We start from the raw sequence: 19,721 nt of genomic DNA, 5'->3' as shown, positions 1-19,721 counted from the left end.
CATTAACTTCCCAGGCCTCCTCTCCTGCTGTTCTTCTCATGATGAAAAGGTTCTCCAGCATGGCTCTAGTTTAATAATAAGAGGAGCTTAAGTTTCACTGAGTGCTTTTTTTTTTTATGTTTATATGAATCATCTGCAGGTGTTTGTCAGCCCTATGAGCTAGGCATTATTATTATTTTCACTTTATGGATGAGGAAGCTGAAGCTAGAGAGGTCAAGTCATACAACCAGTGAGGTCAGTCACCATTCTAAACTCAGCTGACTTGATTTGAGAGTCCATCTACGAAAACACTGTGCTGGTCCCTTTTCCATGAAGCCTCCCCATTAGTTCACAGAAGTTAATTACTCCATTCGTGTCCCTTTATTGTAGTATCACACACACACACACACACACACACACACACACACACACACACACTGGTTTTCATTTTATTCCCATGTTTCAGAACTGTTAAATTTCTGATACAGTGACATCAGTATACCCCACAGCTCTTAGTGCTGCTCTCTCTGAAACACCCTGGTAGCCCTGAACTTGGCTCATACAAGCCACTGGAAGTGGAGCTCTTTCTTTGTGCTACCACTCTCTTCTGGGCTTACTTCATGTTGGAATTATTTGTCACATCTACATCCCCTACTAAGTCACATGTCATTTGATGCATTCTTTACCTCACTACTATAGCTGCTGTCTGCACAGTCTCCGCTACAAGTGCTCATCTTGCATGCCTGCTCTGCAGCTGGTAGTTTTGCTTGGGGTTTTGGAAACTTTAGCAGGTGGAAAAACTAAACCACTCTGTGCATGCTTTTGAAGGTTATACCCATAATTCCTTCCACATTCTTTGCTCCTCTCTGCCTCCTCTTCTTCATGTTTCTCACTGTTGTTGTGATGTTATGTTCAAGTGCACAAAGTCAAGCGACCATGAACTGAATCCTTTGAAACCATAACTAAATAAACTCTTTCTCTCTTATTTTGTTCTCTTTGGTATTTTTGTCACAGCTTCTTAAAATTAATTAATACACTTAATAAAAATGTTTATGCTTATTTATATAGACAAATATTCACCAATGTATAGTGTATCCACTACATTCTGGGTACTGAGAACCATGTCCAGCACACTGCCCATCATAAGCACTCAATATAGTGTTGTTGTAAGTCCTATGGACTGAGCTGACCAGAACATCGCACGGGTAAGGTGCAGGTGACTGGTAAAGCCAAATGCGAACAGACTGATGAAATAAATGTGGAGAGATGGTTATACTTCCCAAATCCTAGTTGTCTCTCATTCCTCTAATCCCAGATGTGAACAACTCTGGAGAACACAACAAGTTTGACATAAAGCATTAAGCTCATAGAAACCCCAAGATGATAGTATATGTCACTACAGTCGAGACTGGTGTGGGAGCTGGTCTCAACCCCATAATGATGTTGTTCTTAATGAGAGTGATAAAATTGAGGGTTCATACTTAAGTAACCAAAGATTGCAATGTTTAATCAAATTACACCACCTAAAATCAAATAAATAAAGAATATTCTGGATGGTGGCACTGTTTTCAAGAGAATTGCTCAATGTTTATTTTGAACATCCTATTCTATAATTATTTGATTAGCCTTTTAGTTTTCCTAGAATAGAAGTACCAAATTCAGCACCTTGGGGCAGGAGGGGGGAGAGAAGGGAGGGTTCCAGACAGGATTTCTCTGTAACCTTGGCTGTCCTGTAACTTGTTCTGTAGACCAGACTGACCTCAAACTCACAGACATCCTCCAAATGCTGGGATTAAAGGCGTGTACCACCACCGCCAAGTTATTAAATTTATTTACCTTTATTTTTATTAGTGTTTTGCCTGTATGTCTGTCTGTGTGAGGATTTTGGATCCTGGAGTTGTGAGCTGCCATGTAGGTGCTGAGAATTGAACCCAGGTCCTCTGGAAAAGCAGTCAGTGCAATTTCAGCACGTTTGTTTATTTTTTTATTTGTTATGAGATGCTGGTATACCTTTAAAATACACTGATAGTATGGTGTCCTTTAAACCACCAGCCACAAATGGTAATCCTGAATCTTCAAGTCCATAGGGTATTACATTAAAATTTATAATTTGCCCATCAATATTCATTTCAATACTATTCTTAATAGCTAATTTATGGTACCAAGCCATGTATCTGTCAATAGAAGAACTAATAAAAACATGTGGTATATATACACAATGGATTTTTTCAGACATAAATAATATCAAAATTATGTCATTTTCAAGAAAACTGACATAGTTGGAGCTAACTATACTAAGCTAACTCCCAGAAAAACAGATATGGCGTGCATTCTCTTGCCTGTGTTCCCTAGATTTCACATAGATGAATCATGTACGTATGCATGACATGAAAACAGAAGTGAGGCTGCTCAGGAGAAAGAGAAGTGACAGCCGGGGGGAGCGCTGGAGTGGGCTCAGTGGATCCCACACTGGCATGAAACGTGACCCAGCGGCACTAACATGAATAGATGCCAATGGAAGAAATAAAATGATTTTTAAATATAAAAAGTAAAAATTTACAAGTTGTGTAACCACACAGATGAAAACAATGAAGTGCATCACAGAGGAAAGATGTATTTGAAAAAATTAAATATTTAAAAAATTAAATAACTTTCATATTTGAAAGATATGAAATGAAAATGCCTAAGAAGGAGGAAAATATTCAATATTTACTAATATCCTGATGCTACTAAGTATCTAAAAAGCAGACTCAATGATAAACAGTTTCATGGACAGTGATAAATATAATTTTAATAGCAGCAGATTTTCTCAGACATTTGGGTAGTGTAGATGTAATCAACCGTCTTATTAAATAAAAAACACAGAACCAATGTAAAAGAGAAAGCTGAGAGGTCAGAGCTCAGAGCTAAAATCTTACCCTTCCTCCTGTGTGCTCCTAGCTTCCCAAAAGAGAGGTACTTCCTGTGTGTATGTCTTTTCATAGTCTTTTTTGTTCTGCCTTCTCATTGGTTGTAAACCCAAACACGTGTCTGCCTCATCACTGCCTATATGTACAGCCCCCCAGATCTTAAAGGCGTATGTCTCCAATGCTGGCTGTATCCCTGGACACACAGAGATCTACCTAGCTCTTCCACCAAGTGCTGGGATTAAAGGCATATGCCACCACCTCCATACTCTTGCTATGGCTCTAATAGCTCTGACCCCCGGGCAACTTTATTTATTAACATACAATCAAAACCACATTTCAGTACAATTAGAATACCACCACAGGGTACTGCCTTTCCAGATGATAGTTTTTAAAGTTAAAAAAAAAGAGGGATAATTTAAAATGTGTGATTTTTATATATCTTCTTCCTGACTTATCATGGCTCAAGAATTTTCAAGCTTGTGATAATGTAAAGGCATACTAATTCTGAAAAGGCTGTACTTTAGATTCCTTTACTTTTTGTTGCAACATGTGGTCTGACTCTCTAGTCAGCCGGATATAAACAACAACTCTATCCTGAGGGTGAAAACATGAAGTGGTAAGGAAGATGGGATGGTATTTATTAATGAAGGGGAGGGAGATGGGAATGATCAAACTTTACTAAACTGTATTGAATTTTCAAAGAATAAGTAAAACTACTGTTCGTTTTCTCCTGTTTTGATTGGCTGATACTCAGTAAGCCACATGAGCTATTCAGCATTTTATTGTAAGCACTTTTTTGTTAGATGATTCCATCAAGTGTAGGAGAATGAGAGTGCTCTGATCGAGGTAGAGGCACGCAAGGCTAATACAACATGCTCTGTAGAGTAAGTGCATTAAGTACATTTTTTTTTACTTCTATTGTGTTTAATGATATGTATCCCCAATATGATCCAAGAAACATTCATATCTACATATAAACAAGGATATGATTAAAAGAATACATTCATTGCTGTGTTATATCTCACTTGATCTATACAAGAGTTTGAAACAATGGGGACTGTTTATTTTATAATATTAAGGTCTAAATTGGGGGGAAAGTCTTCATATGATTAGAATTGTATAGGAAAGAATAGTGGAAAACATAGGAATGAAACGAACGAAAATATTAACAGAGGCTGCTGTCTTTGTGTAACGGGATGAATATGTTTATTTCTTCTATCTCCTTGCATATTTCCACATTTTCTAGAAACAGATTCCATTACCTTTATACCAAAAAAACAGTAAATGTCCTGAAAAAGACCACTAAGTAGGAAGGTATCATTAACAAGGTTGACTTTGTACTTAGCAGTGGGTGAGAACACTGTGTATGAACGATAGATGATCTTCCTTTTTCCTTTGCCACTCAGCATTGAGGTGGTGAAGGAGGTAGCCATTGTCATATGAAAGGACTGGCAAGTTCAGCAGCTCTTGAACATGGAATATGGGTAAAGAAAGCATCACTGATTGGTACTGAAAGACCTCCACGTTTTCAGGATTAGGTCATCCTGCTTGGGCCTCTATTATATAACTCTCTGTCTGCCCAGTACAGGGGTTAATGTTACTAAGAAGAGGAGGGGCAGTGCTTTTCTTGATGTCAGCAAGGAACCTAGTTGCTTTATCTGACTTCACAGATGCTACAGTAAAATAGTAACTAGACCAACCCTGAGAAGATACGGGTTCTAACTCCACTACTAAGCATGTATATGCAGTTCTGTTAGATTTCTAAACTGTTCCCGGTCCCCCACCATGCCACAGTATTTCACATCTAACTACTGAGAATTCTGTTAGATAGCAGTTAGCATGCATCTCTTAGTCTCCTTCTAGAATTTCCTTTTTTTTTTTTTTTTTTTTTTTTTTTTGGAGGCTTATCCCATTTATAGTTACTTCAGAACTAATCTTTTGGGACCATTCTTCTGCATACCAGGAAACATTTAGCATAGCATACAGAATAATTCAGAAATAGATGTCTTAAACATAGGAAACATGTCTACTCCTTAGTTTGGATGCCAGTTTTTCTAATGAATGGAAAGATTGTTTCCCATCCTGGGTGTTTTCAACCTTCTATAATAATTCCTGCCCTTTTGGGGAACCTCTGCTCCCTCTTTCCACATGTTTCTGGAAGAATAACACCCCTGCCCTCCACATAAGACTCAATCTGCCTTCTTCATGCCCACAGAAATGTTTGCAGATGAAAATATGACCCAATCTGGGCCAAATTTCTCCTTAAAATTTAACACAATCCACTGAAAGAGAAAGAGTAGATTCTTCTGGACACATGAAAGACAGTAGATGTTGTTTTGTTTAAACATTTTTCCAGTCACAAAAAAAGGGCACATGTGTGGAAAAAACACAGCCAATACCAGAAGAGAAGTAGAGGCCAGTGGAAAGGCCTGATACCATCTGAAACACAAGATCCAGGCCTGACTAAAGCTACATATGAACCTTTGCAGCTACAGATACTAGCAAATTCCTGTTTTTCTTTAGTATTTAGGTTAACATTTCTGCCATTTGCTTCCATAAGGCTTTTTATTTATGTACATGAATTAGTTTGGTTACAATAACAATTCCTGCAGTGCCGTGATTGCAGCTGTTAAGACCGTATTACCAGCTCCTGCAGTTATACCCCAGTGGTTCAGAAAATTGCCCCAGGTTCCACCATGCACTAAAATATCTCACTCTATTTCTTTATCTTTACTTTTATCCTATGGTCTGTGCTTGGACCTCTTTGGATTGACACTTCACAGTACATTGAATTCCTATTTCAGCTTTACCTCTAGGTTCTATTGCTGTGACAAATACCATGACCAAAAACAACATGGGAAGAAAGAATTTATTTCATCTCACACTTCCAGGTAGCAGTCCAACATTGGGAGAAGTCGAGATAGGAACTCAAGGCAGGAAACTGGAGGCAGGAACTAAAGCAGAGACCATGGAAGAATGCTTTTACTGACTCAACTCTGAATACAGTTCCTGAAATAAGACTAACCCATGTTCTTTTCAACACACTACGAAGTATTCTGACCTCTCTGCTCAAACCAGCACACCTAAATAAGACTTTTTTGTTTTGTTTTATAGCAAGAGTGACTGAGTCATTTTGTTTCCTCAGATGGGTTCTGTGGTAAACTCCACTAATGGTCATTTCATTTGTTGTCATTTCCTTTGGGTTTTAACTTATGAGACTTTTATTTTTTAACCTAATATTAAAACCTCCTGTAAAGCCCACAAAGCATTCAGTATTTTTCACAAGTTGGGTGATGGAAATTTTGCTAGAAATAGATAAGAAAGAATAAGATGTTATAGGGAGATTAGTCATTCAAATGAGGAAGTCTTAAAAATATGGATTACCTAAAGCACCTCACCCAATACCAAGAAAACTGTTGTTCTCTAGGACTACACACCCCGAAGTTCATAATGGAATTTCAGCTGTTATTACTTCAGGATGTGGCTGTAATTTGAGATATTCTTTGAAGAAATAATCAAGCCCAAATCCAGTATGGCTTGTGCCATTTCTAGAAGAAATTGTGACAGACACATACAGAAGAAAGACCATGTGAGAACAGCAAAGACGATACTCACCTGCCAGCCAAGGAGAGATGCTTGGGAGAAAGCAGCTCTCCAGACCCTTGATTTCAGACATTCAGTTTCTCCCAGCTATGAGAAAACATTTTTTTTGTGTTTAAGCCATTTCTTTTCTAGTATTTTGTTATGGCATCTCCAACAAATTCATACTACCCTCCCACTAATTATTATAAACTGGAATCTTTTTTCAACAAATTCTTTGAAAAAGAGCAGTGGGAATCTCTCCCTGGCCCTTCTATCTGCCCTCAATGATATCCGTGGAATTATCACTGCAAACTTTCTCTTTGACCAGAAGTTAAAAAAATGGATCTTGAGGTCTCAGTAGTGAGTGAGAAATGAAGCTAGTGGTTATGTGCCAGTGTTTTCTTCCTCAAGAGTCAGTTATGGATACACCTATAATCTCAATACCAGAGAGGCTGAGGCAAGACCATTACAAATTTGAGCCAAACTTGAGCCCAGTCTGGGCGGTATAGCAAGGTCCTATCTCAAAAATCAAAATGAAACAACCAAAAGTCATGATCAATAACAACCCTTCTTGCTCTTCTTCTTCCCCTTCTCTCTTTCCTGAAAAATCTGTGCAAGAGATTGATCTGGGCAAAAAAGGTTTATGTCTGTGTAGTCTATGGTGACCCAGAAAAGGTTCTGGTATTTGAGTGAAACATCTAATATCTATAACAGGTGACAGGATCTGACACTTGCTGACCTGGAACAAAATGTATTTTGAAGCTCTGAAAGTTCTACATGAGGTTATTTTAAGATATATAAGCACAGGAAAAGACCTTCTGAAAAGGACTCCAATCCATAAATGGTCAAATTAACTGAACAGATATTTTTCAAAGGAGGTACACATGGTCAACTAATATTTGAAAAGTGTTCACATCCTTGTTCACCAGGGGAATAAATTAAAACTACATTGAAGTCAAATGGCTATCATCAAGAAAACAAATAACAAATGTGTATGGGGTAGGGGATTCAGATACACTGCTTGTAGGAATGTAAACTTGTGCAGTCTCTATGGAAATCAGTATGAAAAGTCTACAAAAAAACCTTTAAACACAGAACTAACATATGAACAGTGTATATATCAGAAAACATAACCAAAGAAATTTAAGACTGTATGCTACACATACATATGCTTTATTGTGCCACTATTGTGGCACTATTTATATTTTCTTAATATGGAGCATCCTAGATTCCCATCAACATATGAATGGATAAATAAAATGTAAACATATGTACAATGGGGTTATATGCAGCTATAAAGAACAATAAAACTCCATCATTTGCAGAAAAATGGATGAACTAAAGATCATTTCAAGTAAAATATAACAGATTTAGATCATCGAGTGGTTTCTTTGGCATGCAGAATCTGCATAAAAATATGCACACACACATAATGAAACAAGAGGGGAAGATTTAGGGGGAAGAAGGGGACTAGCAAATAGCTTGAAGAGGGATATCCCCATCATCCTGATGCCAGGAGGCAAAAGTGAGCAAAGTACAATGACAATTATATATTGTTGGGGACTATTGGGGTCCAGCCCCTAATAGTCTCCTTTCCAGGGTCCGCGGAAGGATCTATCAACCAGCTGATAATTAATCTTTAATGGGAAGAAATGAATCTATGTACACAAAACTCCTTTATTATTCTATGACAGTTATAAACTTATATTCTGCTCTCATATTTAGGTCATCTTTAGCCTGATTTCTCTCTACACTTGTCTGCGATCCCCTCCAAGTTCTATCTTAATTCCTTTGTCTAGTTCTGCCCCTTCTAGGTTCTCATCCATCTTGTTCCTTTCCATATCATCTCCTCTCCCGTCTCCTTCTCTCTCATCTGGCTCTTTCTCATCTTCCATCTCGTTCCTCTAGTACTCTCCTGTAGCCCTTCAATCTACTTCTTCCCCATCTCAGTTTGTTCCTCTCAAGTTCTTACCCATCTCGTTCTTCCATTCTCTTCTCTCTTCTCTGTCCTCTCCTGCCCTGGGAGTCCTGGTATATATACACTTATAAGCAGTATTTCCTTAGCAGTGCAAAGCCAGGCTTCCAGGGTCAAATGGAGGGGTGATAAGAATAGGCTTAATTGACACATCCGCCAGGCCTTCTCAAACAGGTAACCTGGATGCTTAAGTCTGTTCTTAGAGAGTACAGAGGTATCTCTGATAAGGTACTTTCCTCCATCCGGTGATGGACCTGGCCGGATGCTACCAATAATGATAATTACAGGGAGGTTTGAACTGGGAGTTCTGGCTGAGCATAGCTGTTAGCACAGAAGGTTATCTAAAAATTCCTAGAAGTGGTTAGGTAAGTAGTTAGAGGTCTATAAAGTTAGTAAGGCTGTAAGAAAGGAGGGGTCTGAGCTAAATTGTGTAAAGCTATTACTTAATGTCTACCTGACCTAGGCGGTGTCCCCTTGTGGAATTTACCTTAAGTCAGGAGACTCGCCTGTGGGTTGTTATCACTGTTAATCCTCGGAAATTGGGTGACCACCTGGGTGATGTCTCCTTTAGTCCTTGAAAGTGGCTAGGGGAGATATCTGATTCCAGAGAAAGCCTTTCCTGAGGCTGTTCTCCAAATGCCTGGAATGTGTATGTCTAGAGAGTGATCAGTCCACATTGTTAGCCCTTCTTAGGGAAAAATCAATTGGGAAAACTATGAAGGAACACATGATTTTCATAACAGAATGCAGATGATATATAACAAGCCAAGTAACACCAAAAACTCCTTGGGATTTGACTTCCTCTGGAGGAATTCCCTGATTCCTCCAGGTAGTGACTTTGCCATAACCAGCTGAGTTCTTATGATATTCCTGCAGCCCGCAGCAATATATAAAATTATTTTGTATACTAACTTTAAAAATAATTTTTAAAATATGTGTGGTGGACATTCTTAGGATAGCCTCCTTCAAGTGATATGTTAAAAGCTGAATAGTATCCATGTAGAAAGGTGACCTTGCAGGTATTTGAAACCAAAGTAGACACTAGATGGTACTCCTTCCCACAGAGGAACAGCCCTGTGGTTCCTAGATGGTTGTCTAGAGGAGGGGTTAAATGTATTAAGTAAAATGAGAGGTAGTGTGGTATAGTAATTACTTCCAAATTGAAATACTGCTTTCCAGAGAGGGGAGGGAAACTCATAAGATTCAGAAAGTAAACAAAACCTAAAGGGTTCAGAAAATTTGCAGGATTCATAAAAGCCTCTTTTCAAGGTTATAAAAGTTGTCAGCAATTGCTAGGGAGAGGAGATGCTTCACCTGGCCAAGTTGCCGGAGTTTTATGCAGGCATGCAGCTTTGCTGAGTCATCATTTATACTGTGTTTGACTTCCCAGTGATTTAGTTGTCTTTGAGTCACCTTTGCTATAAGTAACTCTTCACTTATGGCTCTATAAGTAATTTTAATAAACTCACTGGTTCACTAAGCTTTGCTTGGGTAGGATAAAGTCTTTGGTTCGTCATTAGTTTCCACTCATCGGGATAAAGAGTTATTTACTCGTGTCTCCCAGGAGAAGTCCCAGCACAGCCATCCCTTGACAGGGTGTGATGATGAATCTCAACTGTGACTTTGATGAGATCCAGAATCACCTGGGTAATGGGCCTCTGTGCATGCCTTTGAGGAATTATCTTGATTTAATTAATAAATTAACTGTGGGTAACCCCATTCTTGAGCTCAGATCCTGGACTCTATGAAAAAGAGAAAATGTCTTCATTATTTTCTGCTACTGTGACAAAACCCCATAACCAAGGCAATTTACAAAAGAAAGCATTTGTTCTGGGAACTCATGATTCTATAAGAGTTAGATTTCACAACTATCATGGCAGAGAACATGTCAGCTTGTGGGCAGGCATGGCACTGGAGCAGCAGCTGAAAGCTTACATGCTCATCTGCAAGCAGGAGACAGAGGGAGCTAACTGGGGATGGTGAGGACTTTTGAAACCTCAAAGCCCATCTCCCCCATTCCCCCAGTGACCCATCTCCTCTAATAACTGGGGATGGTGTGGACTTTTGAAACCTCAAAGCCCAGCTCCCCATCCCCCCAGTGACCCATCTCCTCTAATAACTGGGGATGGTGTGGACTTTTGAAACCTCAAAGCCCACCTCCCCATTCCCCTAGTGACTCATCTCCTCTAACAAGATCACAGCTTTCCCAAACTGTTCAATCAACTGGGAACCAAGAATTTGAATAAATGAATTTATGAGAACCAATCTCACTCAAACCACCACAGTAAATGTAGCATAAGCAAGTATTCATCACTTTCTGATTCTAGACTATGATGCAATATGATCATCTCTCAAAGCTTCTGCCAGTGTCAATTCCTCCCATGTGTCCATTGCTTGGGTACAAAATGGGGAGTCTTATGGATTTCCCTTTCCATACCAAAAGATGAGTTTTAATTTGGCAGTAATTTTTATACCACACTAGCTCTCACTTTACTTAATACATTTAACCACTCCTCTAGGTATTCAGTTTTCCATTTGTCCTCTTTATATCATATGGGCTCCAGTATGCCACAGTGGGTCAGCCTACCACATGGGTGCCTATCCACCCCATCCAAACTCGATAATATTGTATCAAGTAACCCTACCAACCAATTAGGTCTCCTATTGTAGGAGAGAGAATTGTAACCTCAAATTGTTAGCTAAAATAAACCCTACATACCACAGAGACACTGTACATTCATGCTTTTGTAAGGTATTTTATAACAACAATGAAAAAATAAATATACCAGAAATTAAAAATAAGGCAAAGGTTTCTGCAAATGAGTCATGTGGTGTTGTATTATACTCGGAGATAATGATGCCAACAATATGTTTCAATACATAAACACTATGTTTCAAGATATAGATGACAGAGAAATAAACATTAAAGTATGCACATTGAGGCACATATGCTTCTTATAGCTTCACATACTATGAAGGGTGAGAAACAGCGACACCAAGGAACTGAGTACTGGGTGACTAGGTGCTGGCTTCTGAACACTATTCTCCACCAAAAGACATCCAGGATCTCTGGATAATGCCCAATTTCAGAAATGGGCTAGATAAAGTACCAGATAAACCCTAAACCTCTTTTGTATAATAAAGAAAGAAAATGCTAAGAGAATTTAACAACATGTCACATCAAGAGGACACAGAGGCCAGCTGAAGAGATTTTTACTGGCCAAATATAGAATAATATAAATAGGAAAATGAATAATGATAGTAACAGACTAAAATTCCATAAATGAAATAAGAATACAAACAATATAAATAAAGACCAAGTTGGAAGTGTGACTAGATTATTGATGCAAACTCAAAATACCTCCCCACAAGATACTAATGATAAAGGGCAAGATGCCTAGCAAATGGCACCTTAATCAGAGATCAATGTCAACATCAGTAGTAATGAGGCAGATATAAATCCTGTGCAACTTAATGGGATATAATGAGAACATATTACACGAGGACTGTGAAATTTCTGCTGTGATACATTGCCTGAATCTAATCATGAAATCTTACCAGATGCATCTACATTGAGGAGCATTCTATAAAATAACTACCTAGTCTTTAATTCCACAAGTGTCAAGGTCATGAAGGTCAAAGGAAGACTGAAGCATGTTGCAAACTGAAGTAGACTAAAGACATAGGACAAAGTTTCAACACATTATTTTATACTGAAATCTTCTCTTAAAGCACGTCATTGAGACAACTGGAGAAACCACCAGCTGAGGGAAGTAACCACATGAATTTCCTGGTTTAGTGCTTGTGTTGAGGAGGTAAAAGAGAATGCCATTTTTTCCTTTTAGAAAATATATCTGGATATCAAAATCATGGTCATTCCATCAGTAGCTTTTGCTCTGATTCTTCAGAAAAACAATTTGTTGTGCAGCTTTTCTGTGCACTTAGGATTGTTTCTAACTTTAAAAAGGTAAGTCAAGAGAGTGACTCAGTCTCTTCAACAAATCTACTCCATGAAGGGAAAAAAAAAGGATAGACTAAAAGAGGCTTATAGGAACAACCAGCAGATGCAAACGTGCTCCTAGATGATGAGTTTCAAGCCTGCACAAAGCATGGGCAAAGTGCATTTTAGGGGCTATTTGTATTCAAGAAATAAAGATATATGATAATGTTCTTGAGAAATAAATACCTTTGCTCTGCTATTCACTGGAGTGGGAGGAATATTTATATATTACCTTATTCTTTGTTGTTTTTATTTTATAATGAATATTTGTGTCCTGGTTCTTCTTTAGTAGATCATATTAAAGTGATATTTAAAAACAGAATTAGAGAAAGGGGAGTTGATGAAATCTATATTCTCTTTCAGTCATTCATATTTCATTCAGAATAACTATGTCATCCAGACCATTGTCCCTAGCAAAGGCTGGTGAACAGATCCCCTCTTCCACCCAATTTCTACCAATTACTTGTGGCTACATTAAATTCTAGTTGGAGAATTCTGAAGTTGGCCTTACTGAAGAGCATAGGAAGAGGTTAATGATGCACACTATGAATGAATAAGTGGCCTGAAAACTGAGTGTTTTCCATTTTTCTCCACACTTATATAAAGCCTGACACTGGCTATAAAGTAAGACTTGTGACCTTGGTACTTCTTCACAAGAGTCCTGAGGAATATATAGAGTGAGGGAGGGGACAGGACAAGGACCCTGAAATCAGAAAGATAGGCTTCAGGACAGTATGGGAGAGCCTGACGGAAATGAAGGCTCAGGTAGGACGTATATGGTGAATGCAGCTGTTTAGAAACAAGTGATTTAGAAGTCTGGTATCCCTACATCAGCAAGGACTGCCATATTCTGTACACAGAACAAACATCTCGCATATGATCCACTCAGTAATGATAATGTGGTCCATTTTCTGTTGCTATAACTGATCACAGACTGGGTAACTCATAAAGAATGGCAGTTTATTTAGCTTACAGCTCTGGATGCTGGTAAGTTTAAAAGCAAGATGCCAGCATCTGGCCATAACCTTCTCACTGCATGACAACAGGGCATCTGGTAAAAAAAACAGAGTGGGCACATGCTAGCTTCGTCTCTCTTCCCTTCGTTTTAAGGCCACTAATACCAAATTGGATCCTTAGCCTTATAAATTTATCTGATCCCAATTACTCCCCAGAAAAGTTTCCACATTTAAATGATATTAGCATGTGAATATGGGAATTAAGCTCCTAACACATGAACTTTCAGGGTCCTCTTTAAACTGTAACAGGCAAGTATAGGAAAGCAAGTGACTAAAACCTTCTGTTTTGCTGCCATTCCAAGATTCTGGTCTGACAATGGTTAAATGACTCATTCCAGGTCACACAGAAAGACCCAAGGCATCAGTCATAAGTTATATATAAAAGTAATGTCAGAGCAGAAATAAACGAGACCTTAAGTCAGCAAGGCAATCCCACAAACCACCAGCTCGAAGTTGGGTGGATCCCTGCTCATTCTATTGCTGAGGTTTTCAAAACGGACATGAGGATGACAAATAGACATTGCCTGTGGTTTCTTGAGGACGTGTTTCTCAACATAAACTAGAAAAAAAAAAAAAAAGGTTCTTTGAAGCTGAAAGGGAGTAACAAGTCAGATTGCATTTGAGAAGAGTACTGTAACCCAGTAGACCCCTAAAAATGTCGTGTTAGCTTTCGAAGGCATTCTAGGTTGCTGCAGCAGAATGACTAGAACAGAGCCGAGCAGCTTTAGGAAAAGCCCAGTCCCTTAGACACAAATGACACCACCAAAGCAAATTTAAAAGAAAAATAGGGTGAGGGTTACGCAGCCTGGCCTGGCATCTGGCTCTTAGAGCTGCTGAATCCTATCCACACAGTGTGGCAGAGCACTCCATGGGGAGATTCCCATGAGAGCCCCACCGGCCCAGCAAGCTAGTTGCCTGTGATCCAGCTCATTAGTATTTGCTGAGATTATCAGGCAACATGGAGAATGTCCACAGAAACATTTCCCTGTCTCTTATTCATGGAATGGACAAGATTGCCTCTGGGCATGGAAGATACTGCTCAGAGGAAGAAGAAAATGGAAGTGCTGAGTAAGAAAAAGAGCCATTTCTTAATGTCTTTCTCTCCCACGACTGGGATACAGGAATTGAAACTGGACCCTAAAGAAGGGGACTGCTTCTCCTCACTTGTGAGGAGAGAACACAAATTCAGAGCTCATTCTCACCTAGGTAGAAGAGCCAAGCAGAAACAAGACACCCCACCCCCCACCCCCTAACCCCCACTCCCCACCTCCCACCCCCACACATCTGCTTTGGGCTTTTTTTCTTTTCAGATTGTTGGGAACAAACAGATGGCTGCAGAAGCTGGATTTTAAATTTATGAATGGAAATTTAAACAGATGTTAGCAATCAAGATGGCATGTAAGAATTTTTTTCATACCACGTTTATAGCCCTGCCTCCTTCACATAAATGGGGATGTGGGTCATAAAAGGGTAGTTTTTGATCTTGGGGACAGCCTGGATCCAACATGGTGATTATGTGGCACAGTAATGGAAATATTGAAAGAACAAAGAAAGAAAACACTAATCATCTTCCAGTATAAAAGTTAAATGTTTATCTGCAGAATGCTCAAATGTATCTGTATAGAATCATCAACCATCTGAGCATTTTCTTTCTATGTTTTAAGTAGGTGAAATTGAAGCCCGGGGTTTGGATGAATATCTGCAGACACCTAGCTGCTTGAATTTTGTTTAGATTTGAAGGTCCCAAACATACAAAGTCCTCCCAAATTTCACAGAAGAATAAGAGCCAAGTAATAAAGAACTGGTCGTTGTTGTGAGGTGAGACCCAGGGCTGGGAAATAGAGGTGGGTGGTACTGGAGGCGGGATTGGGAAAATGAATCAAACTTCATGTAGGTTCATCAAGTAGGAGCTCCTTCTCTTCCACCAGGGATGCATTTCAAGATTCATAGAGGATCCTTAAAACCATGGTGGTATTCAAACTGATCTATGCGATGTTTTATATCATATGAAAGTATTATAAAGCATAATCAGAAATTACTGAATGATAAACCAGAAACTAAGAGTTTGACAACTAATAATAAAACAGAACAAATATAGTGACATACTGTAAGCATGTATTTAAAACTTATAAATTATGCATTTCTGGAATTCTCCACTTAATATTTTCCAACCACATTTGCCTACAGGCAGCTGAGACTGGAAAATAAAACCATGAAATAGGGTAGGGGTGGGGAAACTGCCATACACCTAAACTGAAGGAAAAGGCAGATGTTATATTAAAACAAAAGGCCAGAGGTAAATATATATTGAATTTTACAGGAACGAAAAGGAGTGAGTAAACTGGGAGGTTGATGAAGGTGGTTCATAACCATTCTGAGAAGAAGGGAAGGTTTTGAAACTTGTAGCATCTGGAAGAAGAGTGTCAACTAAGATACATTAGAAAATCTTATTGATTGTACCTGCAAAACGTAGACTCCCCACAAAGTTTGGAAATCAGATTACTGGGCATTGCAATGTACTGCCAACAAGGCCATGGCCCACAGGGATTCATACTTAGATGCTGTCCTGGCTCTGCAGAATCTACCATGATTTTCTCTCTGTGGACTGACTACACTATCATCACTAGTTTCCCTGCCCTATTTTTATTACATCCGCCATCCTACCAGTCTATTCTCAATAGCATCCTCAAAGCAAATTGTGACACGATCCTCAAATGCAGATTCTCAGGCTCCATCTGATGAACCAGAACCCTCAAGGGTGGACAATAAAATCTGTTAACAAATCTACTAGTGACTCCCACACCTGCTGAGTGTGTGTGTGTGTGTGTGTGTGTGTGTGTGTGTGTGTGTGTAGGAGGGTGAGTAGGCATGTATGTGAATAAGAAGGGCAGAGTTGATAATGGGTGTCTTCTTCAATTGATTTCCACATTGTCTTTCTTAATTTTAGATTACATTTATTTATCTACTTATTTTTTATTTATGTGTATATACATGCACACACACACACACACACACACACACACACACACACACACACACACACCACAATGCTTTATGGAAGTTAAGAGCAACTTGAGAGAGTCATTTATGGTCATCAGGTATAGTGGCAAGTATTTTTATGCAATAAGCCATCTCACTCTGACCCTTGAACTTAATTTTTGAGACAGGGTTTCTCACTGAACCTGAAGTTTGCCTATTGGGCAGTTTAAAGTGGCACTGGCTCCAATGAGTCTCCTGTCTCCACTTCCCTAGGCCTGGGATTACAGACACCCTTTGCAATGTATGGCTTTTTACATGTGTTTGGGTCTCAAACTCAGAATTTAACCAACTGAACAATCTCCTTAGGCCACACCTGCTGAAATTCGAGAACCATTATTAAGCCTAAATTAAATAATTTGCCTTGACTCAAAACCTTGCAGTGGCTGTCCAAGGTCACCACAATGGATATAAGGACATGTGTATACCATCTGGTATGTGAGTACTCTATTGACTACCCACCACCATCCTTTCTTCCTACACAGAAAATCTCATCTCTCACTGTTCCCTCTGCTTACCTTGTTCCCGAGATCCCAGATCCCTATGGCTCCTCTCCCCCATCATTTGTGATGTAATTCCTTATCTCCTTCTGCTCTGTTTAAGTGTCACCTTATAGCAGACTTACAGCCCAGACTTGTTTGTTGTCTGTCTGTCTTGCACCATGCTTGCAAACAGTGCCCCTGCAGCATTTGGTAGAGGAATGAATAAAAAAGCATCTTGAGTTGATAGTCTACCAGATGCCAGCATGTTTGTTCAGGGCATCACCTCTAACGTCTCAGTGACTTCAACAAGCACACATGATACCAATTGCTAGCTGTATTTTACAAAAGAAAAAATAAATAAATTAGTTAGGTGGGAAAAAAAGATAATAAAAATATTAGGGCCTAAGGCATGGGGTTATCAGAGTGGCACTTTTCATGATCTCCAAAATCTGGTCTGATATATACAATAAAATCATCTACATTTTTAAACAGTGTCTTCTACTTTTCTCTGAAACTGGTCCCAGAGAAAATTCAAGCTTACTCTGGTATTTAGCTAGGCAGAATATAATTAAGGAAGCCAAACTCTTGTTTCCAAGGACCTCGGGATATGCTGTAAGTGGGAGCACCACATACCTCTGTTTGCTGGGGAGTTCTCATTTTAAACATAGATAATAGTATGTCTCCTGGTTATACAAACAACTCTTATTTCTTTGCCCAGTTACTTTCTTTTAACAACAATATTTTGTCACTGTGAACAAGCAGAGTTAACTGCAACCTACTTACTCATTAGTTCACCCCTCCACACACTGTGTCCTCTGCCTAGCAGCTGCAAATGGCAAAGCAGTTTACTGGGGTAAATCTGGTTAAAGCTTACCTGAAAAGATAGACTTTGTTACCAGACAGACCAAGGCTACCTGCTCCTCCCACTGCCTCTCCAAGTAATCTCCTTCAGTCCCATGGCGTTTAATACCATCTGGGGGCCATTCACTATCCTGGGATCAGTGGGAGTCCAGGAAGGAAAACAGAACCCATGGTGGGGAATGCAAGCAAGAATTTAGTCACTTGCAAACATGTCAGAAGAGCTATAAAAAGGCCAACTGGGGGAGGTGATTATTTAGACAGCAAGTCTGGAAGTTGCTACCCTCTCAGTGGGTTATGACAGGTAATGAATCATGTAAGTTGGGCCCATGGAGGAGGGCTTGCTTAGTGGAATTCTAACTACAAGAGACACTGTCTTAGTGCTAGAGAGCCCCTTACAACAGAGGGAAGTCAAGGCAGTCTCCCTTTCTCCCTTCTAAAATGATATTTAGATATTGATTTTTCTTGCAGGGCTCTCCTTTCACTCCAGATCCATTTCCTTCATTTACCCTCTGTCTTTACATGAATGTCTAGTAGCCATTAACTTAACTTGACCTAGATAGAAGGAACCCTTGGTTCATACCAGCAGCAGGTATACCCCTTCTTTGCCATTGCTCAGCCTTCTTAGAATCTTTGCTTTTCTTATTCCTGTTCTTCCAAACTTTAGTAACACCTGGTGGTTTTGACTCTCCAAACAGCACCTCTTCAGACTTCTCCATTTCCATAGTCTCAATGTTTCTCTTTAGAAGATAATAATGACCTCCTAACTAGCTATCCACACCCCAGGTGTCTACTTATGCACACCCAGGGAGAAGTTCCTTTAGACCCTGAGATCAAGGTAATCAATCAGCAGGAGCTTTATTCTAAGACTGCAGAAGCCATTGGAAGGAGTGACATGAGAAGAATATATAAAAGAATAAACAGTGGAAGGAGAGACCAGCTAAGAAGTGACTCTACTTTTTAGTCTCCTTCTCTCACCTCTTTCTCACTGATTGTTCCCTCTCAGGAACTGGTTGTCACCCTTGTTCCTCTAACACGCCAAGAATATTCCCCCTTCTGTAGCTTTCCCATAGCCTGGAAGACCTGCTTGTTCTGATTTTAGCACACCTGAATCTGTATCACCCACGCCCTCCCCTCTCAGATCTTTTCTGACCAGGCCATAGTACTCATGATGGCTGTGCACTCTCTTTTTAGCCACAAAGTAGGATTGTATTGCTCTGTTCTCTGGACCTTAAGTATAGTATATGACTTGCTTTTGCCAATAAAATTGGGGTGGAAGGACACACAGCCCTACTTTGGCCCTTTTCCTTCTACCCAATAATTGGACATGGTTGGGATAATGGCTACTCCAAAAGTCAGAGCCCTGCAGTGAGGATGGCAATTGTCTAAAGCACAATTTACCAGTTCATCTGGGCTAGCCATCTGTTGGTGCGCACATCCATATTCCCAGACATGTGATATGAAGGTAGGAGGACTGGAAGGTGGAAGGGTAAGGTAATCCTCACTACATAGGGAGTTTGAAGCCAGCCTAGACTGCATAAAGCTCTGTCTCAACAAAAAACAACACACACACACACACACACACACACACACACACACACACACCAAACAAACAAACAAACAAACAACAAAAGAAATCATTGGTGTTTGAAGTGGCTGAGACTTTGAGATCCTTACCACAGCATGCCTACCTCCTTCAGTTTCTAATAGTCAACTGCATGTCTGTGGTATACATTAACATCAAGGGGACTGCTCCACTTGTTAGTTTCACTTACACTTACTGAACTAATTTGTCTACATCACTCATCGTTGTGCCCCCAACTTCTTGGAGTATCCTAGACATTCAATAGGCAAACATTTAATTGAACTTTTAATTGTTTGCAG

This window comes from Peromyscus leucopus, chromosome 20 (genome assembly GCF_004664715.2).
Source record: "Peromyscus leucopus breed LL Stock chromosome 20, UCI_PerLeu_2.1, whole genome shotgun sequence".
NCBI lineage: Eukaryota > Metazoa > Chordata > Mammalia > Rodentia > Cricetidae > Peromyscus > Peromyscus leucopus.
This window is presented reverse-complemented; position numbering follows the sequence as displayed.